General features: G+C 44.9%; 1 protein-coding gene across 8 annotated transcripts in view; it reads left to right on the top strand.

Moving 5' to 3' along the window:
* fbrsl1 (fibrosin-like 1) overlaps positions 1 to 26,451 on the top strand; it is a 356,228-nt gene that overhangs the window by 262,491 nt on the left and 67,286 nt on the right. The gene's annotated exons all lie outside the window — the stretch shown is intronic.

The following is a 26,451-nucleotide window of genomic DNA, read 5'->3' as shown; positions in this document are numbered from 1 at the left end:
GTGGTCTTAAAGATAGTCGTCTGCATTTGGCAGCCACCTGTTTACAAGATTAAACACCTTTGGGGAAGCTCACATTTTCTAATTCCACCACAGTTTAGCAATTACCCTCTGGTAAATGAATAAGATAGCATGCCTAATCTTCTGTAAGCATAGCTTCCAGTTCAGTGGAAATGTCTGCAACTCTTCCTATAAATAATACATTGATAGCAGGCACAATTTGCATTAACTGTAGCCTGGCAAGTCAATAGGCTTTTATCTCTTCATTGAAGCGAGAAGGAGCGGAAGGCGCCCGCTAGTTGACACGACGACGAAACGTAGCAGGCCTGTCACTTTTCATACAGCTCCTTGGCATCAGTGTGTGTGTGTGTGTGTGTGTGTGGGGTGGGGGGGTGGGGGGGACGTAAAACAGGAGAGAAGCTCTGAGAGTGTTTCCATTACAAGGTTTTGTTTTCTCTTCTACACAGTTACTTATATCTGATCTATTCCGTGTCACAAGTTTTGTATCATAAAAGTTTGATGGTGCGATGCATAAATAACAGAGAGGAGGAAAAACACGCGATGTTCTGGCAGGAACCTTGCAGTGTTTCAGGGTTGCTGGTGAAGTGTCAGACTGTCTGCTCAGAAAAACATGTTACATTTTTAATGCTTTGCACCAGTTATTTTAGAACATGTAGGTGGACTCAGATGCAGCGCTGGGTTTGATCCACCTTTAGATTGCAGCTAGGATTTTAGCTGATTGTTGGATTTTGCTGGATTCTCCTTGTTTGCACACTCTGCAGAAAAGTAGCGACATTATTCAAGAGTTTGTCAAACTGTGGGTCAAGTACTCAATTAATATTGCTGTCACACAATTTGTGTACCGTTGGGAAGAAACTCAAACCATACACAGCTGACTATTCCTGCAACTGTAAAAGGAAAGTGAAACTCTAGCACACGGGATAACTTTTATTAAAGGTGCAATGGCCATTTTCACTCCTAAATTGATTTTTTTCACATATTTAATAGTTGTTTTCTCATTTCTTAGTTTCTATTCTCACTTTCAAAGTTTCTAGTTATGTTGCCTGAAACTGTTTCACAAACCCTGCACTTGTGGTCAAACGGAAATGAACAACAGCTCGGCTGCAGGGGCAAAAGAAAACATCTGGATGATGGGCTTTTTGTTCCTTCAGAAGCATAAACTTCCGTAATTAAGGTGACGAAAACTGTGAAATTCTATGAATTACTGACGAAGGGAGAATGAGCAAAACATAATTTGACAGTCCATCACCAAAAGCAGAAAAAAACGCAACCATGAAATAAATTGAGTTTCATGAGGAGAAAGACAAACACTGTCATTTGTAATTGTGTGCACTGAGGATAGTTCGACAGTGGTAATTTTCCACAACCTTTTGCTAAAACAGGTGCCAGCTCTCTCGTATTCATCCAGAGAGACTCCTTTCATATCAGATTACCAACCACCTGAACACCCACATTGTCAGGATTTCACAGATTAACTTAATTAGAATATTGCTTCCAGGTGTGCCTTCAGGGTGCAATCAGTTACCGTGTATTTGAATAACAGTGACGAGTTGCTGCGGCAAAGTCAGTTTAGATTGCTGCATGCTGATAAGCTCGCTTGTTGAGACGGTGTGTGGAGATGTGTCAGACTGGAGCTCTTTGGAGATTTCAGCTCACCTCCAGTTGCTTCTACTTAGCTTTTGTGTGTGGATGGAAACAGCCTTGGTGAAGCAAGTAATCAGAATCCTGGTTTATATCCACATCACTGTGGAAACATGGGAGGTTTGCACGTCCATGTCAAACACAAACGTGTACTCAGTGGATGTTTACAATGCGTAGCCTTGTTTAGGACTGCTTTTATGCCTGGAAAACCAAACCATGCTGCCACAGCATGTTTAAATCTTTGTGTAATCAAGTCATGATGCTCCCTACATTTGTAGCGCCAGTTACTTTATACTGGGGAGGGCTTAGTGTGTTGTACAACACTCAAAAGTCTATTTTCACCAAGTTAAACCAAAAGAAGTCGTCCTTACAACAGGAAGTGAAGAAATGATGGTAAGTGTCTAATATGTGGTGATGAAACAGGCCTTTTTTCTTTCTTTCTCTGTTCTTCACATCTCTACGTTCATTAGAATGATTTTAAAATTTCAAACTTTCTTATTTATTATGCATCAAATCTATGAATTATTCTAGCTTTTCTATTAGCTATAGTTTATTAGCATTCAGAGGGATCACGTAAGTGGTGTTAAATTAATGCTTTATAAAAATGTTGTCTTTTGTTAACGATCATAATCAGACTGGAAAACCGTTTGAACGTCTCAGATTTTTTTTTTAAGTTTGCAAAATCAGATTCTGTTCAGAATATCTTGAATATCCTGTTTTTCATTTCTAAAGTCAAACAAATGTTTGTTCATAAACTCCCATGAGGTGTTATCCGATCCCCTTTAGGCACCACTTTTACCAATATGACCCCGCTTCTCCATTTCCCTTTGAATTCTACTTACTGTGAATAAAACTGTTTTTTTTTTGTTTGTTTGTTTGTTTTGTGTGAAATGTCAGCAGCCCTGTGTCAGGTAAATACCAGTAGCATCAGAGTATCACCATAGTCCCAAAGGAGGACACCCAGCTGGCTGTTTCCATTTGCTCCTGCTTTGTGGAGCAGTCACTCAGTATTCTCAGAGTCTCAGAGGACGTCATCACATCCTGCTAGGAGTTCTCTCTTGTGTAGGCTCATAAAGTGATCTGTCAGGACTGCATACAGGTTTGGATTCCTCCTCTACTTTTTATCTTCCTGTAGCTAGGATCTTATCGATGCTTCGTGAGCTCACAAGCTTTACTTTGGGGTTAGGCCTGTAATTTTGGTGCATCTGGGGCGATAAATTGAAATTAAGATTAAGAAGCTTTTATTGTCATACCAGTTCACATTTTCATGCTTGTGATACGAAATTTGAACTCGGGGGGGTGTTAAGCTCTACCAAGCATGGCCAGAGTTTAACAGTCTGACAGCTTCAGGGAAGAAGCTGTTTCTGAGCCTGGTGGTCCAGCTGTGGATGCTCCTCAACCTCCTGCCTGAGGGGAGGGGTTGGAAGAGTCCATGTGCAGGGTGTGTGGAGTCCTTCATGATGTTAAGGGCCCTACCCCTACACCATGTTGTGTAGATGTCTGTGATTTCGGGGAGGCCGCTCCCCATAAGCCTCTGGGCAGCCTTACAGTGGCGTGTCCAAATCTTTTAAAATGGGGTAGCCCATGTGAGGCACATCTTTGTGCATGGGTGGCACGAATGGTTATGTTTTTTTGTTTTTAACCCCCAAGCCTTTTGTGGACAATGAAAAGTCTATTTAAAGAGAAATTAGTGCGTTGGCACCTGGGGTGGCCAATCAGATTCCAAGGGTGGCATGTGCTACCCCAGGCCACTCCCTGGACACGCCCCTGCAGCCCTAAGCACTCTCTGCAGAGCTTTCCTCTCAGCGACAGTGCAGCTACTGTGCCACTCAGTGATGCAGGTGCACATGACACTCTCCACTGCACCATGGTAAAAGCACCTCAGGACTAAGCTCCCAAGTCCAGCTCGCCACAGCTTCCTAAGGAAGTAGAGACGCTGGTGAGCTTTCCTGATAAGCCAGGAAGTGTTGGTGCTCCATGTGAGGTCCTCAGTGGTACCTATAGCAGGAGACTACTTCCACAGCTACTCCGCCAATGTACGGGGGGGGGGGGGGGGGGGGGGGGGGGGCACCGGTTACTTCTGAAGTCCACAACTATCTCCTTGGTTTTCTTCACATTGATGCAGAGATTATTTTCTCTGCACCAGATGTTCCACCTCCTCTCTGTACTCTGACTCATCGTTGTTAGTAATGCCTCATACTACTGTTGTGTCATCCGCAAACTTCACAATATTGCAGCTGGGATGTCTCACCGAGCAGTCATATGTCAGCAGAGTGAACAGGAGGGGGCTCAGCACACAGCCTTGGGGTGTGCCTATGCTGAGGGTGATGGAAGAGGAGATGGTGTTGTGGATCCTGACAGTCTGGGGTCTGTCAGTCAAAAAGTCCAGCACCCAGTTCCCCATTATGGGGCTCAGTCCAAGAGTGGAGAGTTTCTGTACCAAAGTCCGTGGGATGATGGTGTTGAAGGCAGAGGAAAAATCCAAGAAAAGCAGACGGACGTATGAGTTCCTGCTCTCGGAGTGAGTGAGAGCTGTGTGGACCACTGATGAGATGGCATCATCAGTGGACCGGTTTTTCTTGTAAGCGTACTGGTGAGGGTCCACAGTGACGTCGATGGAGTTTTTGATGTGAGCCATAACCAACCTCTTAAAGCACTTCATGACTACAGGGGTAGGAGCTATGGATCTGTAGTCATTGAGGCATTTCACTGTGGAGCACTTTGAGACCGGAACAATAGTGGCAGTCTTTAGGCAGGTGGGGACGGATGCCAGAGACAGTGAGGTGTTAAAAATGTCTGCCAGCACCCCAGACAGCTGGTGTGGACATTCCCTCCGTACTCGCCCAGGGATGTTATCAGGGCCAGCAGCTTTGCGAGGGTTAATTCCTTTGAGGTTTTTAATTACGTCACCTGTAGACACACTAAGGGGTGTATCACCAGGCAATGGAGTGAAACTGACAGAGTGAGGGGGGGGTCAGGGTCCTCAAAGCGGGCGTAGAACTTTTTGAGTGTATCTGGCAGAGACGGGTCATTCGGCCATTGTGCATCTTTGGTATTATAGTCTGTGATGCACTTTATTCCCTTCCACATGCTCCGGGTATCGTTGGAAGAGAAATGCCCCTGGATTTTCTGAGCGTATGTGGCTTTAGCTCTTGCTATGCCTACCGTCCTGGCTTTCGGCAGACCTCTCACCTCAGCATTCAGCCAGGGTTTCTGGTTAGGGTAGCATGCTATTGTCTTGGTAATTGTGACATCCTCAGTAAACTTGGAGATGAATCCAAGGACCGAGGAGGTGTATTCCTCTAGGTCCACCTCTCCCTCTTTTGTTGCTGCTTGTCTGAAGACCTGCCAATCTGTGCACTGAAAGCAGTCCTGGAGCACAGATGCTGCATCAGTGGGCCACACAATGACACTCTTCTTTGTTGGCCCAATCCTTCTCAGCAGAGGGCGATATGTTGGCGCCAGCAGGAGGGAGACGTGGTCAGAGAGGCCAAGTTGGGGGCAAGTAAGAGCTCTGTATGCGCCACGGAAGTTAGTGTATACACAGTCCAGCGAGTTGTCTCCTCGAGTAGAAATGGTGACATGCTGGTAAAAACTTGGCAGAGTGTCCGTCAGTTTCACGTGATGAAAGTATCCTGCAACCACATAAAACGCCTCTGGGTGTTTTGACTGCAGCGAGCTAATGGTGTCATATAGCTCCTGTTGCGCTATCCTAGCATTAGCGCTAGCGTTAGCATCTGGTGGGATGTAAACAGTGGTGACGAACACTGCTGTAAAGTCTCTTGGCAAATAGTGCGGTCGGCATTTTACCGTCATTAGTTCTATTGCCTCGGAGCAGTAGCTTTTCACCAGCACACAGTTTGTACACCAACCTCCATTCACGTAAGTACACAGTCCACCTCTTCTTGTTTTCCCCAACCTGTAGTCGCGATCCGCTCTGAACAGCTGGAAGCCATCGATCTGAAAGGCTGAATCCGGCATGTTGTTATTTAGCCAGGTTTCCGTGAGACAAAGAACAGCACAGAGCTTCATCTCCTTATAAACACTCAGTCTCAGGCATAACAGATCCATCTTATTGTCCAGGGAACGGACATTTGCCAGGAACAAGGTAGGAATCTGTGGCTTCTTAGCCATTAATTGGGCCTGCGCGCCCACCCGTTTTCCTCTCTTCTGTTTCCGGGCACATCGTTTCCTCTTGCCTGCTGCTCCTCACGCTCTGCTACGCCACTCTGCGGTTCTCAGAAGCTACAGTCTTCCAAGCATTGATTTTAAGTTGTGGGATATTGTGGTGGTCGAGCTTTTTCCGAAATCAATGATTTCGACCGAGCTGTACTTCACACGCAGATCCATCACAGAACCAGCAATGGCCTCAGATTTGTTAAAAAGTAAGGCTTAGTTCGGGGAGCTTGAGAAGCCGCTGCATGACTGTGTGCCGCCATCTTTCTCACTCCAGAAATCAAGACAAACTGGAGCAGTAGAAAAAGATTATGTGTTACATGTTGGTCTGGCCGTGTTCCATTGTAGCTTCAGCAGGTCTACCATGGACTTGAGCTAAGTTTAGGCCGGGCCAATCACAGCGCTCTATTTTTGTAGAAAGATGTTGGGTGGGTTTAGCACCATTACGGCAGAGCTTTAGTTCTTTTTTACGAGGATGGCAGAGCTGCGACGGAGCAAAACAACAACAATGGTGGTGGTTCAGAAACGTTTGAAACAGCTTTGGCATCAACTTTAGTCGATGTAGACTTGGGCTTTTCTTTGGGACTTGAGCAGACAGAAGATCTTCTTCTTCTTCTTCCTCTTCTTCTTCTTCTTCTTCTTCCTCTTCTTCTTCTTCTTCTTCTTCTTCTTCTTCTTCTTCTTCTTCTTCTTCTTCTTCTTCGCCGGTGTATGGAAGACTGCCCCCATGCCTGATTTCCGTAGAAATGGCTCATTGTTTGTTGCAGGGATTGGTCCTAGCTAAGGGTGGGAATTGAAGTTTTTATAAATATCAATGTCATTGTTGATTTTGTCAATCAGTGCAATTCCTTATCAATTCCTGGGTAGTTCAATGCTGCACACGGTCTCCTGCATTATAACCGTCAGTTTATTAATGACAAATAATCAATTGTACCTGGAATCGTTTAGAAAGATCTTTCTAAATGTTCACTTTTTTGCTCCTTGTGAAGGCAGAGTCACTTTCTTGTTCGGTGTAGGGTTGCTGTAGCTTTTGAAAGATGGAAGAAAACGTTGACTGCATGTTGGACTTTAGTTGCTGGAATCTGCTAGTGTGGAGGTGTGATGCTAACATGATGGGCAGTGTTAGTTGATTAGTTACCTGCAGTATTAACAGGAGAGGACGTGCAAACGTCACCGTTGCTGCTGCTGCGTTGAAATTCACTAATCTGAAGCGGGTCAAAAACACAACATTCACTTAAAGTTATTGAATATTTTTTGTGTAATTGCTTTTGCATTTTTTCCAAATATCTACTTCTTTCTCTATTGCAAGTTTCCCTGTTCACCCTTTCTCATAAAGTATAACCAAACTTTTGAGCATTTGTGCCACCTAGGCGCCATGTTTCCTGCTGAGTTAATGCGTTAGCTACGCTACGTGCATCGTGACGTCATGCACGCCGACTAAAATTGATGAGGGAATCGTTTGCAAAAATGGCAAACGATTCCTTGGAATTGGAACGGTGGAACCTGTTTTCGATTCCCACCCCTAGTCCTAGCGCTGTCTAATTGCATGTGGAGACAGTTTGAAAGACAACTGCAGCTTCAGCCTCTGGGACTGAGCTTTGTCTGTGGGTCGTAGCCAGTCTGCAGGCAATCCACTTGCCAGGCTAACGTACAACGCTTGTGAGAAGCAACTATATATGGCTGGTTTATGTGGGGGCACATGGTAGAAATGCAAACAAATTGCAACACTTGTGCAACTCATCCAAGTTTCTCTGTGACTCACATAGAGGTCTTAAATAGTTTTGAATAAAATAAATAAATAACTAATGTGAAATGTTGAGTATTCAGAATATTCAGGAGGAGCTGACCTCTTCCTTTGGGCTCATGATATTGTTGAACGTAGACCCACTGCAGCAACCCCAGACCATAAATCCGAGCGACGACTTTATTTTCAGGCCAGGCAGCGTATGTATATCTGCATGCTAAAGGTCTGTTTTCTCTCCTACATCCTTCCCCGACAACCCCTGCTGCTTTGCAGGATGCAGGCAGGTCTCTTAGAGTCCTCATGTTCTATAACAAACGGGCCACCCACCAGGCCGCTGACAACCTTAACATTTTTCTATGGATGTGAGAAAAGGATCGTCTTAATGTTTCGACACAAGTGATCATCCGTCCTCATCTCTTTAATGAAATTAGATTAAGTGCACCTGGGAAAGAGCTGAGAAAGCAGAATGCCTCGCCACCTCCTTTAATCTAAAACCAATTTGCCAGTAATATTCCTTTCCCCCCAGCTTGGGATTCATCTGCCCTGATTCAAAATGGAGGAGGAACGAGATGAGACCAGAGCTGACTGGTTGCATTCAGCTCCCCACAGGCACTGTGAAATTAGAACTGACACCGGCAACACAAGCCTTAATATGGAGATGTCATTTTTCTCCTCCTGCTTTTGTCTTTCTCTCTCTCTCTCTTTCTTCTTTTTCTCTCTCTTAGTCTGTTTTCTTTGACTAATTTCCCTCCATCTTTGTAAAACAGCCTAATGGATGAACGGTTTGCTCCTAGCTTAAGTGTTGTTTGGATGCAATGGTTCAAATTAGGGTTAAGAAAATAACGACTGCTGGCTTAGTGGATGGGTCACAAAAACACACATTATTCATCGGGTGGTCTTATGACATTCCTTCGATCTATTTTATTGGAATGAACCTGGAAGCACTTATCCCTTTGATTTATATCTGGCTGTGTGCAGCTCCAGTTCATGTGTGCTTAACTGGCTACAGTTTTCAGCTGCTTTTGTGATTGCCGAGCGGTGCATCTGTTACACATTTAGTGCACAAGCATGTGATGATCAGGGAGCACATTTGCCTCTGAAGTCATGAAAGGGCAGTCCCTGCAGTGTGTGTGTGTGTGTGTGTGTGTGTGTGTGTGTGTGTGTGTATGTGTGTGTGTGTGTGTGTGTGTGTGTGTGTGTGTGTGTGTGTGTGTGTGTGTGTGTGTGTGTGTGTGTGTGTGTGTGTGTGTGTGTGTGTGTGTACGGGCTCAGAGGCAAGAGGGTGTAAGGCTAGGCTTAGCAGTGAAAACCAATCCCAGGGCATGTTGGGAAGAGGAGGCGTGATGACAGAGAAAGACTTGGAGCTTCTGCAGGGCCAGCCAGCAGACAAAGCCAACTGACATCAGCTAAGACAGCTTGTCAGTAGCAATGCATGTCATACAGCAGTGCAGGGACAGTCAGCGTGGCTGTGGCGTCATTGATGTGGCATCCAGAACGCTGGTTCAGATTCCCACTTAAAGGTTAGCGCTGATGTTGGCTTTGCAGATGAAAATACAAGAGCCGTGGAAGCAAAACCACACCAGCCACTCAGAACAAGGGAGGTGGGAAAAGACAACATGGCATGGCCACTGTAATCTTCTTTCATTTACTTACTCAGGGAAGCTGTTTGTGTGGGCAAATTGTTATTAGAACTTCCCTTTGTTCTGTTCAAATCGTAACATGGATTCGAGTCGTCTTTCTCTGAAACGCCAGGTTTTTCTTCTTTGCCAACTCTCTGAGAAAATCCGACACCACTCAACCGCGTTCAACAGCTTGTGATCATTGTAATTGAGGGAGTTATTGTTGCCTCGATGAACGCTGGGTTTTGGTGTACGTTTTCCCAACGCCCAGAGCAGATCCATTTTTAGAGATGGTTTTCCCTCAAACACTGTTTTTCCCACCTGAGAGCCCTGGTTCTGTAATGCTGGTCTTCAGCAGCGGCCGGGTGAAACGCTCGATTGAACAATTTTCTGCTAGAGATCTCTTTAGTTCAATGATACGGCAATAGAGAAATCACGGCACACCGTATCAGACAAGATAAGCTGTGAGGTTTGACACCACTCATGGTGTCGCATTTCATCTATTACATGTGTACTTTTTATTACCTTCACTCTCATTCTCATCCCACCAAAGGTTTCTTTTAGAAGGAAAAATAGGCTCTCATTCATTATCTTTGAAATTATTGGTTCAGGTGTTTCTCCAACTTTCTTTCAAAATAACCAGATCCCAAAACCTTAAATTCATGTAATTATTGCAGGTCATGTGACTCATACAGAGTTGTTACCACAGCTCTGTCTATAATAATCAGTAGAGGGAATTCCCATGTGTGCTTCACGTTAAGCGTGTAGCTAAACTGGCTAAACTCGGTGTAATTTAATGTCCGCTGCTTTAAAAAAACAGCATGGCACAACATTCTTTTTTTGCTTCCCAAGTGGGCCCTGTTTGAATAACAATCCAAGAACTATATACATTTTTCCATATGAGTAATTAATGTAAAATTGACTCCATATTGGGTGCAGATGTTCTGTGGAAAAAGAAAAAGACACAAACGTTTTTTGTGTGCATGGATGTAAGATTTGAGCGTTTCTGATCGTGCATAAACACAATACCTAAGTGGGGTTTTATTCAATAAACATGGCTGAGCTGTAATTACTTACACATTTCTTCTGGCTGGAAATTCAAGACAGGCTTTCTGTGCATTTTTAGCTGGCGCACCAAGACTCTCGTCTGTCTCTGCCTTGGCTTGTCGGCGTTGGACTTCCTAATGGAAGAAGACTTGATTTTCCTCCACAACAAATGGCATATGCAATCAGGGATAAATATAGAAGCTCCTTGTTATTAAGACTTTGTGCCATCTTGGATAATATTTCCCTGAAGAGATATTTCTAACTCTTTGTTCATGAATGCACGAGTGAAGGAAATTTATGTCCGCTGTGGCTTTGAACAAAATGTTCTGTAATCTTTTCAGGAAAAACGAGTCCATCAACAACGAAGCTCACTAGTCTTATTTTTTGTTCAAATGTTACAAGAACTATCAACATACATTCATCATGTCACAAAACTATTTTTACTTGAAACATTGTTTTGTTTTCAAAGCCTGGAGTCTTTCAGGAAGTGATTTTCTGTTACATTGATGATGCACATTGAAAGAAGTGAGCAGTCAGCCTCTCTACCCGCCACCGAGAGCAACAAGGACCATTTTTCGTTTTCGCAAACCACTTCATCCTCTCCAATCCATCTAAACAGCAAGACCTCAAGTCCTGCTGGTCCTGTTGTGCCTCGAGCTTTGGAGGGAAATTTTCTGTGGGCAAATGTGCATGTGAAGTGGAAAGCTGAGAACCCAGGAGAGTACATTGAGATCAGGCCCAAACACACAGAGTCCAGCTGCCTTCAATTAAACCAGAAACCTCAGCCATGGCTGCCTCTGATGTGTAAAACCAGCCAGCTTTGATCTGCACCGGCCTGGGGGAAAGGTACGGGGGCTTCAAGGATTACAGGAAAAAATAATTATTGTATACGCCATAAAAGTTTACAGGCTCAGAGGCAAGAGAAGGTAGTTGTTAATGATGGCCGTCACTCCGCTCCATTTGTCAGTTATTTTCCTTTTTCTCTCTCAATTTAGTTAGCTTTAATTAGTTAGCACACCTTGCCACTTTTCCCAAATGAACTGTGGAGCATTCCTGAAGACCATTCGAGAACCATGCAGGGCCCATTTGCACAGCTGAAGCTTTTATGCTTGTCAGTTTCAGCTTGATGCACAGAACAGGTATGGAAACAGCTTTTGGATATGCATGAAATTTGGAGCCAGAGACCGAGATCAACATTAAAACGGTCCCCCTGCCAAGCACCTCAGATGCAGGCAGCATGGGCATCCATTAAATTAATTTGACTTCATTAGTGCAGACCTGCTAGGCCTAGGGTGCCCACAGAGATGCCAGTGGGTGGGAGGTAGGAGGGCGGTGGATGAGTGGCATCAGCCGCTGTGCGATGAGGAAAGTGAACACATGGCACTGACAGGCGGAATATGGCCCCAGTTCTTACACCGGGACGGCTGCCAAACAAAGGCAACATGCGTCACTGGCTTTAGGGGAGCTCAATCAACACCCAGTCGGAGGATTAGCGCCTTGTGCGCTGCGCCACATCAGCGAACAGGCCGCAGGTCGCCGGGCAGCCTGCAAATCGAGCATGTGCACACAGTGAACGTGGCAGAGTGAGATGATACAGAGAGGCTGCCAATTATCTGAGTCACTGCACCACCTTTGTGCCGGCTGACAGGAAGTACCATAAGTGTTTCACAAAGTTTGTTATCATTTTTATCCAGCAACTTCAAAGTGGGAACCAATAAGCTACTAAGCTATGACCATCACACTAATATTAGAGAAGCTTAAAAAAACAGCCTAACACGTCATCTGAGATGCCTGACACCGGGACACCAGACATCCCTGTGGAGCCCTGGGACGGGGTGTCTGTGGACTGAACTTGCCTCCCACAGATGTCATCAGTAGCGAATTTAATTAACTGCACCTCAGCAGCATCACTTGTGGGGAACCCAAAGACTGTTACCACAGCCTCCGGGCAACCACTTCTCAGGCTGATCTGGGCTCTGCTGGGAATAGTGCACCTGACAAAAATCTAAGTGTGGAAGCAAATAAATAAATAAATAACAGGAGGCATGAAGTCCATATAGGACTGGAAGGTAGCCTGGGGGTGGTAAGTGTTCTGCCTGACAGCAGCAAACACTTTGATCAGAGGGCCCCGTCTGAAGATCGTTTCCACATCTGCACATGGGGAACGAGCTGTAAACTGCCAAGAAGCATTTTAATGACAGTTGGATTATAAAATGAAAGAGGGCTCCAGATGGCAGGCAATGCAGCGGCTGTGGTTTGGGGGGGTGGGGGGGTGCTGTTTAAACTGCTTTTTTATTGATAAAATATGGGGTGAAAAATTGCGCTGGGCTTATTAGGCATCCCGCTGTGATGTTGCTCAGCTGGCCAAGCTGTTCAATGTGGCCCTTGTCCAAACGTGCCTGCATACATTTTGTGCAGCCCTTTCAAATGTATAAGATCCTGGCTTGTTAAATTCACCCTGATTCCTCCGAACCCTCTCACTGTATTTGTCCTTTGAAAGACTTGCTTGTTTCCTCTGTGTTTTGATTGGTCGGATGAAAGCCACGCTAGCAGCTCAGCGTAGACGGCGGAGGTTAGAGGGGATTACCCATATACCAGCCTCATTATAGTGTTCCAAGAACAAGAGTTTTGCCCTTAAACAACTTAATTCCTCCATGATTTCATTAGCTTTGCTCTCCCAGAGATAAAATGAGGTTGACTTGATTAATTCAGCACACTGTGCTTGTGCTTTTACCAACACACAGGGTGTGCTGGGCATTGACATTTAGTGTCTGGCTGCTACCGAGTCAGAGCTCCGTTTATCAGAATGCTCCGACAAGATCGGCCCCTTTACACGAAAGACATAAAACTGTGCAGTAATGAGGTCCTTTTCAGTGAAACCACCCCACTACTTCATAAATGCACATGCACATTTAACATTAGCTCGTTCAAAATGGTCTCGTTCACATTTTTAATCAGTAGTTCAAATTGAATTTCCCTGAAAAATGAATAGCCCTGATTCAAAAGCTGACAAAACTGGTACAAATAGATATCTTCCAGTGAAACGTGTACGTTTATATAACACTTATGACTTTTGCTCCACCATTTAGGCTCTTTTTTTTTCCATGGATGATTTGTTAACCGTTCTGTTCGTTTTAGATTATTTTAAGCTGAGTGAAGAGCTGTCCTGCTTCCTCCACTTCCTCTTACATATTTTGTTCCTACCTTCTGAAAGCAATAAACACTCATTTATATTCCATAAGTACCTTTTGGGGGCCAGCCCAGCATGCCTTCATCCCGCCCTCCTGCATACCCCTGGCATCAAAGACAATTACTGTCAACATCACATCAAATTACAACTGTTGGTTTGCTTGTTTGTCTTGTTATGTGACTTGAAATCTGCCATCTTCCACCAATGGAAGGTCCCCTCCCATCTGTTCTCCTCCTTGTGCCCACCCTTTTGGGCCTACACACAGACTCGTGCAGGAGTCCTTCCCACTGCAGAAAACAGAAAGGACAGGCAGCCGACAGCCTAATTGACTCATTTGTAATTGCAAATAAGAAAAATCTGCAATGTTGGACGTGTTTTAATTTGACAGAGAGTGGCAGCTCAGTGCCAGATCATGAAGCTTCAGCCACACATCTTTCTCTCACTCCTCCTTCCTTTCCATCAGATGCTTCCTTTCCTCCTTTCTTTCTTCTCCTCCACAGAGAATAGTAGGAATAAAAGGTGATGGCAGAAATGCTTTCGGCACATTCTGATACTCAAAGCTCCTGGCTCACTCAAATTCCTGTTAATATTTTTTTTCTTCCACCCGCGTACCCCCACCCCCCACCCCCCACCACCCCAATCCCTTTTTCACCTTTATTTTTTACCTTAACATGAATCCCCCAGGATAGAATAGGAAAAGCATCTCAGAGCGTTCAGATGTTTTTGAAGTGCAGGGAAGATTGGGGGGGGCTTGAGGGACTGTAAAAAATGAATTGAGCCAAGTAATAGGAGAACTGTTTTGAATCATCGCCCTCATAAGTTATTTATCAGGGGCCCTCACTGTGGAGGAAGACTTCAGAGTACTCCCTTAATGTAGCATCTGATGACTAGTGGGGGGGTTGTTCCAGGAAGTCCTGTTGTAAAACAGGAGGAGAACATTAGCAGAGAAGTCTCTTAGGGACCAAGAGAAAAGGACCAACACCACTGAGGGCAGCTCTTTCCCAGCATGCAACACTCTTTAGAGAAGAAAGGTGTATAAGAAGATGTCCCTGAGCCCCCGATGGCCGCTGATTTCACTTGGGACACAGATCAAGATGTTCTGTACTAGGATTCCCTCTAGATGAGGTACGTTCACACAGACATGCTTTAAATGTGTGGAAAACATAAACTAGAAAAGGTGTCACCAACTCCAGTCCTCAAGGGTTACCATCCTGCTAGTTGTCTGTGTTCCCTGCTCTACCACACCTGACTAGAAGAAATTAATCCTCTCCTTACCACGTTTAACTCTGCACAGGCCTTTTAATTACTCATTCTTGTTAATCAGGTGGAGCAAACAGCAAACTTGTGCAGGATGGTAGCAAGTTGGTGATCCTGGAACTAGAAGCACAAAAGCCGATGTCTACTTCCTAATGCCGTCTGGTCTATTTGTTTTATTAAATGTGTTCATGTTGATTTGTTGGTAACAGCGATTGTTGGGTGCAGAAGATCTCCTAGCCCTCATCATCTGTCCTGCTCACAGTCCAGATAAACAACAAAGACTATGAGATGCTGGAGTTTACTGTTTAGGATGAACAAATACAGATTATTTTTGCTTAACTGCATTATTTAAAATCTGGTCATATGACTCATCTTGTAAAAAACTCATTTTCTGTTATTTGATAAGTTTTATATGTGGTTTCTAAATCAAAGCACGCCCATTTACGTGTTGGCGGTGCTATGAGCAAAGAGGAATACTGACTGGAGTCATCATTAGCATCCTGTTATGATGCCCATTAACGGCAGGAAACCAGAAGGCTTGCCTCACCGCAGAAAAACACAAACAGCAATACTCCAAGGTAGTTCCTGATCACTGGAGACTAATGACCTCTGAACAGATCACTCGGGCTAATAAAGACCAGCAAATAGCGCTGTCGCTTCATTTGTATTAATTGCTCTCCCTGGACTTGTGCTGTTGCCCACCTCTCCTAGCATCTGTCACGAGTCTGTCCCCCGGCTCGTACCCGGCCCTTGCCCTCGAAGCCGAGCTCAGCACCAGAGTCAAGTGTCCACTTGTGTGCTTTTATGTTACAGTAGTGAGACGTAAAATATCTTTTTTAAATTACAGTTTGATGATCCTGTGTTTCACAGCATTGTGTTTGAAGAAGTCTTTGGCAATTATTTGTTGGTTTTTCTGAAGGCCGTTTTAAGTTTTAGGTCGATGCTGGCAGTTTCAGTCCTTCAACACAAACTTTTTTATTTTACTTTCTTTTAAAGGCAGTTCAAGGTTTCTCCCAGAAAATGAGTTAAGCCTGGCGGATTCGGCCGTCAGGGGTTGGAGTGTGGTGGTGGTGGGGGGGAGTCACGCGCTCCGTCCCGCAGCTCTGCTCTGTAATGCCTGGTTTATGCTTCTCCGTCAGCTCCGCAAGGGACAGACACGCACGGATTGACGGAAGCGTTTTGCTTTCATACTTCTCCGTCTCCTGGAGAGTGTTGCAAAGCAATTCCTCGGCAGGACAACAGAGGGTGTAGCGCTGTTCTGTGGTATCCTACCTTGTTGAATAAAGTTTTGAAAAAAAATGTATCAGTCCAAGATAGTGTGTTTATATTGTGTTTTTTTGTATATATGAGATTTTTAACACGGACATATTTGTCTCTCATTCTCCCACCTCTTCATGCACTCCCCACCTCTAAACCCACGTTTCCTGTCATTTCCGTCCACAAATAAAGCGCTTGCTGCGCATCTTTTCACTCCTCTAGTCACGGGGGAATTAAACGTTCATTTTTTTAGAGTTTTTTCGCGAGGTATTCTTCAAGCTTCTCCGTGTGTGCCGCAAGTTATCCTCGGCTCTCTTTGCAATGGCGGCGCTGTAAACAACAGCGGCGTCCTGACCAATCACAAGCTTGCATAAACAGTCTCGTTTAAAGGATGTATAAAAAAGTGGGCTCGACTCCGTACGTACTTGCGTGCCTGCCGGAGCCCTACGCAAGGACGGATAATGGCGTTGCGTGTCTCCGCACTGACGCAGACGGAGAAGCATAAATCAGGCTTGAGAGCGGGATTGGGGGGGTTGCACATGTTCCGCTGCTGTTTCTCACCAGTATCAGCTGATGGTGGGCTCTAGTTTCGTTGCGCCGTTCGTGCCAGAGGAGACAGTAGGGTCGGGGAGGGGGGCGGGGCATGACGCTTAGCCTGGCGGGTGGGCAAGCAAAGCCTGGCGGGCCGCCAGGCTTATAAAGAGCTAGGGGAAACCCTGCAGTTAATACCAACTGGTAAACCATTCAAGCGTAGCAAGGCTCCTGTTTCAAGGGCTGACTCAATAGCATTTCTAAACATGAAATATATTTTACATTTTGTTTCTGTGCTCAGTTTGTGACAAAAACACTTTGTTCTCACTTCTTTGGTTGAGTTGGGGAAACCCTACGATAAAACAGCAGAACAGGTGATTTGTATTTCTACACAAAACCTCTGATTCCCAATGAATGCATACTCAACTACTGACAAAGGCACTTTTGAACTTAAGCATTGGACAGTTATTTCTATAGTCTGTAGTTCTTTGCACTGAACATTGTGATGATGTGGGATCTCTTAGCAACAACAGTCTGTCTGAGAAACGTGCTGAAGGTAAAACAAGTTATGCTCTACCATGATTGATTTACAAAAAATATCCCAAAGAATTCATAATCCACAGGTAAGTTTTTGAAACAGGAGTTGTTTTACATGGTGGAAATGTGTTTTGGCTTGGCAGGTGTGGAACACTGAAAAATCACATTTGAATGATTAATGAAAATAGTCTCCTACACCTATCTCCTGCATTAGCATCTGATAGAAAACTAACAGTGAAACGCTAGGATGTGTAAAGCCTGACACTGTGACATCACACTGTCACTTAACATTCATAAACTCACCCATCTTGACTCACAACGAGGACGGTTGTTGGTTTAGCGTCCAGGAAACAGCAGATAATGTCTTGGCTAGTAGAAGCTAACTGTTAGAATTAGCAACCCCACCTCACAGCAGAACTCATTCAGGCTTGTGTTATTATTGGAGATAAAACATCAATGGTGCAGAGCAAACAGAGTCAGTGGTAGAGTTGTGTTGCTGTTATCCAATCAGAGGTGAGATGTCAGCAAGTGTCCTTAAAAGGAACCCAGGTTACAAAACTTTGTGGTTCTTAAAGGGGCATTATGGAAGTTTGACAGCCAAAACATGTATAGAAATAATAAATTTCTTCTTCATACAGAGAAGTCTGAAAGCAAAACGTCTCTATCAGTGTATGTGCGTCTGTCCCTTGAGGAGCTGACGGAGAAGTGCAAATGAGGCTTAATCCATATCCCTCCATCTGAAGCTCTCCTCTGATCTAGAAATGTTCTAGATCCTTAAGCAGGGTTTTTGCAGAGTATGACTTCCAAGGCATTCATTCCTAATAGAGACCACTGCAAATGTGATTAAACAAGTGATCCACACCTTTAACCTTTGGTCAAAACATTGTTTGATTTTCCAAACTAAAGCGACTGATGTCTACTGCAGGTAAGATACTAACTGTTGGTACCAATTCCACAGAACCCAACTTCAAAAAGTCAGAACCCTGTTAGAAATAGGAAAAGGAAAATCTAACATTGCTGATAGGATCTAACGTAATATTATTCATTTGCAGTTAGATGCGAGCACATTGAATACAATGCCAGCTGAAGGTTGACTGTCAAGAAGCCATTTTTAGAGATTAGGGAGTATAATTTAGGCTAAACACATTAGAACAGGATTAAACAGCAATGGCTGCAGGTCTTCTGAAGAAATTAATGAAGTTAGAAGTTAGTTTTTAATTTAAAGTCTCATAGTCATTATCACACACACTGGTGAAATTCATCTCCACATTTGACCCCTCCCCATGGAGGGGAGCGATGAGCTGCAGCGGTGGCTGCACTCTGGAACTATTTGGTGGTTTATCCCCCCAATCCAACCCTTTAAAGCTGAGTGTCAAGCAGAGAGGCATCGAGTCCCATTTTTAAAGTCTTTGGTATGACCCGACCAGGAATCGAACCCCAATCTCCCAGGGTGGACACTTTACCACTAGGCCACTGAGCTGGTTCATCAACATGTGTAAGACAAAGGTCAGGAAAGAGGCCCACCAGTGTAGTAGCTCTCTTAAGCTTGGGGCACACCGGAGGCGGACGCGCAGCACTGCGTCGCGCTCAAGATTTTGAGAAGTCGTGTGGTCACACAGGACACCCCGCGCCGCTGAGCGCTTCATGGAAAGTCGTGCGATAGTCACAACATCACGCAGGACTTGAGAACAAGAAGCGGTAAGTGACGCTATTGTTTATACATGACAAGGCTCGCTGTCGTGTTTTGTAAGACTGATTCATTAACAATGGGTAAGTACGCTGTTTATTCAAATGTTTTAAGATCAGTAGTACTTTAAAGTTATCTATACTACGGCTGGTTTTGTGCTGTAAAGCCGTTCTGCGTCGTAATGTCTGTAGTAAAGTACTCAACAATGTTGTAAATGAGATAGAACCAGCACCTATCTTCAGCACCTAGGCGCGGCGCAGCCCATCGCCTCTGGGACATGGCGCCCACTCTCATTAACTATAATGGCTTCCATTCAAAATGACGGAGCTGCACGTCCGCATCCGGTGTGCTCCAAGCTTTATGTTTGGGGTTTGTGGTGTTGTTGGGGTTTATTTATCCAGCAGTGTTTGGATTGTCAAATTTAGTTAATGATTAAAGAGAAAAAGAAAACATGGGCCTTTGATCTATCCAAAAGCACCTGCAGAAACAGCAATCCCACCAACCTGGAAAACCACACCTGGACAGAAACACAGCCAGTGGAGCTCTCCCAAAGACCTTAACCTAAGCACTACTGAAGCAAATGGGGTCTCCAAATCAAAATGCATCAAAACAAGATATTATTAAGAATATCTGGCAAACTGTTGCCATAAATAAAAAATGAAAGCTTGGTCAAACATTTTCTTTTAATTTGACGTGCACAAATGCTGTCTGTGTTTTTATAGACTGCACTTCCTTTCATGATCCCACATGCTCCTATAAACCCTTACACATTCATTTACATATGTACCCAATAAAATGTATATATGGCGCTATACAGGTGATCATCATACCATTAATGTGTGCAGGCAAGTGAGGGCTCATACATTTTTAGTGTGGTAAATTTGTGATGTGGCAGTGGCCATTTTGAAGCACTGGCACGTAGTGCGGCATTACAATGGGCTGCAATTTGCATATCATTTCATGTTAGGGATATTAGATTAATGGCTTGTGACTAGTGTGATGAATACTAATTTTGCCTTAAATCACGTCACAGTTAGGCATCAACAGCCCACCAACAGGCAGCTTTGCAGCTCAGCAGTTAGACATTTTATAAGGTCAGCTTACGTCTCTGGCTAGATTCTTCCCATTTCATATTGGAGCGCTTCATGTTTCTGGTTCTTGTGGACATTTTGGTCCGTCGCAGTCGTTTCTGCCTTCTCAGTCAGGCCTGACTGACAATAAAAGCTGCTGATGGACTCAGACCTGTGTTGACGACTGCGCTGTGACTGATAAAAATCATAAATCCTGTTGTTCACTAACCCCTCCTCCAACTGGCCCCAATCTGACTCCCAGCATGCTCCTCCCTGGTGTAGGAAGCTTTTGTGGCCATGCGGCGCAGTGATGTTAATGTTGTGTGAAAAGGCTGCAGAGACATTTTGGAGAATATCAACCACAACAACCGTGTTTTGGTGCTTTCAGAGACCATTTTGACACATTCCAACAGTTTATGCAGTCACAGATCATGGGCATCATCACGTCACTCTTCACAAACAGATTAAAACACCTGCTGGATTATGAAACAAATCAAATAAATTGCTGAAAATTTGAACATCTATAGATGATTGTTGTAAGTTCACACTCTTAAAGGCTAGTTAGCATTTAGACACCGTGTCTGCAAAATTAAAATAAATTCAAACTAAAAGTTCGTTAGTTGTTCATAAGGAGAGCAGACCAAAACATCTCTGCACTGGTTTTGCTGGAGCAAGGTCTTCATGATGCTTCTGCTGGAGCTTCAGCTTCATAAGTCTGACTGTACATTTTATTTTTATAATCATGCTTTAATTTCTTTGTTAAACTTTGTCACGTGCATTTTTCATGTGTGTGCGCGTGCGTGCGTGCGTGCTTGTGTGTGTGTGTGTGTGTGTGTGTGTGTGTGTGTGTGTGTGTGTGTGTGTGTGTGTGTGTGTGTGTGTGTGTGTGTGTGTGTTTCAGTCAGCACACTGTCATGTGTTTGTGTGGATGTGTCACTTCATAGGTTCTCCTGAGAGTGGATGGCTAGCCACGAGTTTGCACAGATGAGGTGGGAGGGTGTCCAGAGGGAGCTGTTTGATTGATGTGTTTTGGGGTTGAGGAGCTGCTGGAGGGGTGACGGGGGGGAAGGGAGGGGGGTGTAGGATAATGAAGGGATGGGGAGCTTGATGGGATTCTGGTCCTAGAGGTAGGCATGGCTCTTAAGAGGGGGAGGAGGAAGCTTGAACAGTCTCTAGATTGTTAGTGACAGACAGATATTTCAACACTTAAAGTAGAAGGGTTGATTTAATCACGGAGCTGTCATTTGTTATTTGTCTGGCCTGCTCCACCGGGGCCATGGCTGATCAACTGCCTGATCCCTAGAGAGCCCGTTTTCCCCTGTAATTTCTAAATCCCCTGCACAAATTACAGCCTACATCTCCCGTCCCAACCCCCCACTCCCTTCCTCACTTCACTCCTGCTGCATTAACAGATGAAGGCCGGAGTGGGGGATTCACGAAGAGAGAAGAGCACGCTGACAAGATGTGAGCAGGAGAGAGAGACTGATACAGGGCCAGGAGACGGGGAGATGAAATGGCCTGAGGGCCACTAAAGATCATTAATAGGACTGTCAGGGAGGTTTCCAGTTGGTTATCTTCTCATAAATAACAGATGAGCTCCTCCCTCCCTGCCCATTCTAGTTCATTAATAATGCCTGCTGTGGCGATATTGTTGCATTGCACTTTGAAGGGGAGACTGGGAGATGGAGGGATTATCAAGGGAATTGTAAGGATAGACTGGCTTCCCGTTCCTGGTCTCCCTGGTAATCTAAGAAGACATCTTCCCAAATTAACAATGGGACCACAACGCCGTAGCGCCAACGCAAGTAATCCCATAACCAGATGGTGGAGGAAACGCAGAGAAGCTGGTGACAAAAGCCCATCATACAGAACCTGTGACTCTGTGTGGTGGTTGATGGTGTTCTTTACACACACACACACACACACACACACACACACACACACACACACACACACACACACACACACACACTGGGAGAAATTTGGATTACTTTTATTCCAGTACACAGTTGTCTTTAGGTGTGGGTTTAGAGAACACGAAGGCCCCTGATAGAGAGGTGTAGCAGTTGAAAGTCAGGAAACGTGTTCAGAGAGGTCACCCTCAAGGTAAAAGCTTCTCATTTTAATTAGGGTGAAATGATATGATTCTTATATAAAGGCCAGGGGCCTGGGGGGGTGAGACTGATAGCAGTCAATGCCATTCATTAACCCTTCCTCCTGCTCTCCACTTACAATATGACCCTGACAAGGTGCAAATAAGAGGTGTTAAGTCACAAATGACAGGTTGGCTTCTGAGTTTGTACCACTCTCTCGTCTTGTAGCTTTGGCACCATTCTTCAGACTCACACTGGGGAATCTATGTATTTTTATTGTGGGATTCTAATTATTGTATCAGCTGTCTCAAAGATGGCCCTGAAAAGGTGAAATGAGCACGTTACCTATCATTTTGTTGTTGTTGTGGCTGCTGTTGGGTGCTTTGTTTTTCACCCCTCCTTACTTCTTCCCTCTGGTAATTTCAGGTTATTGAACAGTCACAAAAATGGCAGGAGGACATGAGTGGTTGGACACCAGATGCTATGTATGATTTTATTCATTCTTTCTTCCTGCTGCTGATTAGGGGCCTCAGAACTGTGATCAACGGACCCCAGACCAGCCTCAAATCAAAGGCAGCTAATGTATGTGCTGAATGAAGGGCAAAAAAGATGGAGACATTAGAGACCTGTGGCTTTGTGGAGCACAGCGAGCGGTTGATTCACTTTGTGCAGTCCAGCTAGAGAATCAGAAGATGAGAATGAGGCTGTGGATGATGAAAGACCGTGGCACTCACTGACTGCTGACTGCTGCAGAGGCATTTCTGCTTTTCCTGTCCGTAAATCTTGTTTCCTTAGGCGGAATGGTCAGAGCAGCCATTGTGCTATCATTTATCCTTCCACCATCCATATGTTCAAACCGCCAATCATGCAGTCCATCATAGCCACATCTTACATCTTCATGACCTCCTTCAGCCTCCTCTCCCACATCTCTTCTCCTTACAGTCTTAATCCTCTTGTGAAGAGATGAACACACTGCAAACAATTTATGATGCCGTTCTTAGGAAGTCAGATCTGGCCCCTTGTACCTTTGGGGATTTTTCTCTCCATCTCTTTTTTTTTTTTTTTTTTTTTGCTCTGCTGCCAAGAGAACATTCTGATATGTAATTTTTGGCTGGAGGAATGGCAGACAGACAGACACATGTGCTCAGTGCACATTTGTTTTCCTGCTCTTGACCTGCAATCGACTGTAGAGCTGCAGAGAGTGAGAGAAAGTAAAAAAAAAGACCGCTTTACAACAGATGGTTCTCCTTAAGGAGCTGAGATGAAACTCTTTGTGTTGCAAGTGCTCTTTGGTCTTTTTTGAGACTCCAATCGGTTCAGGCTCCCCTGCTGGGCTTCATTCCAATCTGCTGAGGCCAATTGAGTACATGGGCATGCGTACACACACAAAAACACACACACACACACATACGCATGCATACACATTTATATGTTTGGATACTGATGTATACTCTCACCTATCTTTGCACATTTATGTTCCAAACCAAGTAGATTTAGTTATAAATACTCCTGGAGGTCTCACTTGATGCTTTTGGTTCATGGATGCATTTTGTTGATATTTAATTTAAGAGACAAAAGGAACAAAGTTGGATGAGTGCATGTAATAAAATGATTTGTGTAGTTTTTGTGCAATAGAGCGCTTATAATCATCCGTGCCGTACGCTTCCACCTTTTGACTTTACCTTCTAAGGAGCATCCGTTGCCTTTTTTACAGCAGCTATGTTCAAAGATATGCTACTGAGTAACCCACTATTGTTATTTTGGAGGCTGTAATGAATGATCACTGCGCATGTTCTCACCCAGCAGTGTGTTACCACTGATATCTGAAGCCTCCAACTGATTGATGTGGAATCTGAATAGCAAATGGAGTGCATCTAGCAGCTGAGGCATGTCTGAGAAGGCGGTGGGGGGTGGGGGATTGCATCCCAGCCAGCGTGATGGCATCACTTCTCAAAGCGCACACGCTCGTGACAAGTAAACTGAAATCATCATTGATGTTATTTATTTTCAAATGCTCCCCGCTTGACAGGCGACATCTTGTTCGGCGCGTATCCCAAGGGAGAGCTCGTTGCTCAGCGCTCCTCGGCTCCATCATGCGCAGACAGCCACTCGGCGCTGACACCAAAGCCGTGGGACTCACTAGAGACTTGCTCTGGAATTTGTCACAATCCTGCACCACGCAAAGAAAACAGAAATGCACTCAGCGTAGTGTTTACCCACACATCCAGATCTGTCTTAATACTTGTCTCCTATTTCAGCATCAGCCGCCATGCTGGAAAACAAGAAAACGATTGCCGAAAGAGAAAAGAAATCTGTTTCAAATTGGATTATTTGTGCCAGAACATGTCGACAAAAGTTTAATCTGGGAAAGCTGAAAATACCAAGATATAGCCTTCCTGTCTCTGTTCAACAGTTATACAGCACATGTAGGATGTCTGGAGTATATTACCAGCTGTTCAAAGTAATTTCCAAAATTCATTGTAATGCTTTTATTTCCTAAAATGTTGAGTAGTGGCTGTTGGTAATTGCTGCATGCTATGTTTAGGCATCCTTTGTTACCATGCATTTCCAAAGATGGCGGACGTTTTTCTTTGCCAGATTTCCGCTGCGATCCATCACAGGTACCGCGGCTCCAAGTACACCATTCCAAATCAGCCTGCCAGCACTTCCTGTCTCAGTCATCCTTGGTGTTGGTGTGTACGGCAGCACACTTTTATGTCTTTGGTTGCCTGGCCCATCCATTCACGTGTGCATGGCCTCATTATCGGTTACTGCCGGTGCATCAGGGGAGGTGGTTGAAATGAAGAACTGAGCATGGCGGCCAGGTAAACCAGCCATGAGCCAACACCGGAGCTCAGATATACCCTCAGCACAGCTCCACTAAAGGGGTCCATTTGTCAAATGTGCCTCCACCGAGGCCCGCTAGGGAGTGCATTAGTGGCTGAGGCCTCTGCAGGGATTGCTCCTCTGACTCCCAGCCACTCTAACTCACCAGGCTGGTCGCCCAAGGTGCTTCCTGCAGTCAGCGATGACCAGCCCTCAGCCTGCACTCCTTCGATTGGCTCATTAATAAAGCAGGCGCGACCCAAGTACAGGGGACACGCTCCAATGCTCTGGACATTGTCTCTTCAGCTAATGGGACCAGCCGGGAGAGGCTTTTGTCTGCACCTGACTCCCGGAGATCCTTCAACATTTCAGACGAGACGGTGCAAGAAAGGATTGACGACACTGCCTTTGAATCCCGGATCATGTTGTACGTTAGCCAGGGTTAAGGCTCAGTATTTATTGGAGAGCTCTCTGCGTCTCCAGACTGAGGAAATTCCACTTCAGCCCAAGCTCCTCAGTTGTGTTTTCTCTCTGAATGATTATGCACTGGCTTGCATGTGTCAGCGCCATACGATTATGATTTCCAGAAACGACTCACAAACTCTTCTACTTTTTCCAGCGTGGTTTAGCTCAACTGGGATATTTTTGCCCTCTCTTTTCCTACTCCTGCTTTGCATGAGGAGGTCTGCTAGAAGCTGTTCTGATTCACAGCTGGGCTCCTGGGGGAGAAACAAGAGTTTTGTTTGTGTTGTTGCAGGATGTAAATCTAACGAGAGAGGTGGAGATGGAGCAGTGTGGCTTATGGATCCCACAGGGCTCTTACTGAGCCCCCTCACTAAATAAATCTGAATCGAAAATACATATGGAGCTGTAAACTGTTCACATAAAGGAGCGCTTGTTCTCCTCAAGGAGAGTATCAGATTTACTGGCCCCACAGTCGGTCCACTGGATCCCACCCTGAGAACAGTAACACAGAAAAGGCATGTAAAAGAGAAGCATGTAACCGTCAAACCAGAGTGAGTGCCCTGGAGAAGGAAACTGAAGTGACATCCATTGTGAGACCTTTAGGTCTGCGGCAGTTCAGGAAGATTGCTTTGCGTCTCTAAGAAGGAACTAAAGGGACTTGTTGTGTTACTGCTCTACCAAAGATATCCTCTTCCTGTTTGGCTAGAGCTCTGTGCCGTTATATCTCCAGACGCAGATCACAGGGAGAGGTGGCTCTCCCCAATTATTAGCTTAAGGAAGCAGTCTAGAGATTTATGAATATCCCCAGTTGCCTTAGAAAAGCTCTAGTCACTTCCATATGTGACCCCGAGGCTGAGTGGTTGACAGGGCCCTTCCAGGGAGATTAGGTCTTGCTGAGAGGCCTGTCTTGTTGGCAGCTTGAGGCCAGAGGAGCACAGCCTCTTGAGCTCAATTGGTAAAGATCACAGTTGCAGAGGCCCAGTGAGGGCAGCCGGTTCCTGGGTTGCCACAGCCAGTGAGGCCGGCTTCCTTGACACTGGGTTTACTGTTACGCTCAGTCCCTTCAAGGAGAAATAACAGAGGCACCAATTAAAGCTTTAAGACATTAAATAAAAACCCTCTGTAGATGCCTTTAAAACATCCCAGTTAATGCTTGTTTGTCTTTACGATGGGACCCCAGTCAGCTGCCATCACTCTGGTTTTGATTAAAGTGAGATTGAGTGGTTTTGTGTTGAGCTGTTTTTCCTCCTTTTATAATCCTAGCCCTGCTTTTCAACTTTTCGGCTTGTGGCT

The sequence above is a fragment of the Nothobranchius furzeri genome, chromosome 17 (genome assembly GCF_043380555.1).
Source record: "Nothobranchius furzeri strain GRZ-AD chromosome 17, NfurGRZ-RIMD1, whole genome shotgun sequence".
Classification (NCBI taxonomy): Eukaryota; Metazoa; Chordata; class Actinopteri; order Cyprinodontiformes; family Nothobranchiidae; genus Nothobranchius; species Nothobranchius furzeri.
Note: the sequence above shows the minus strand (reverse complement) of the source record. Positions and strands in the feature narration are given on the sequence as shown.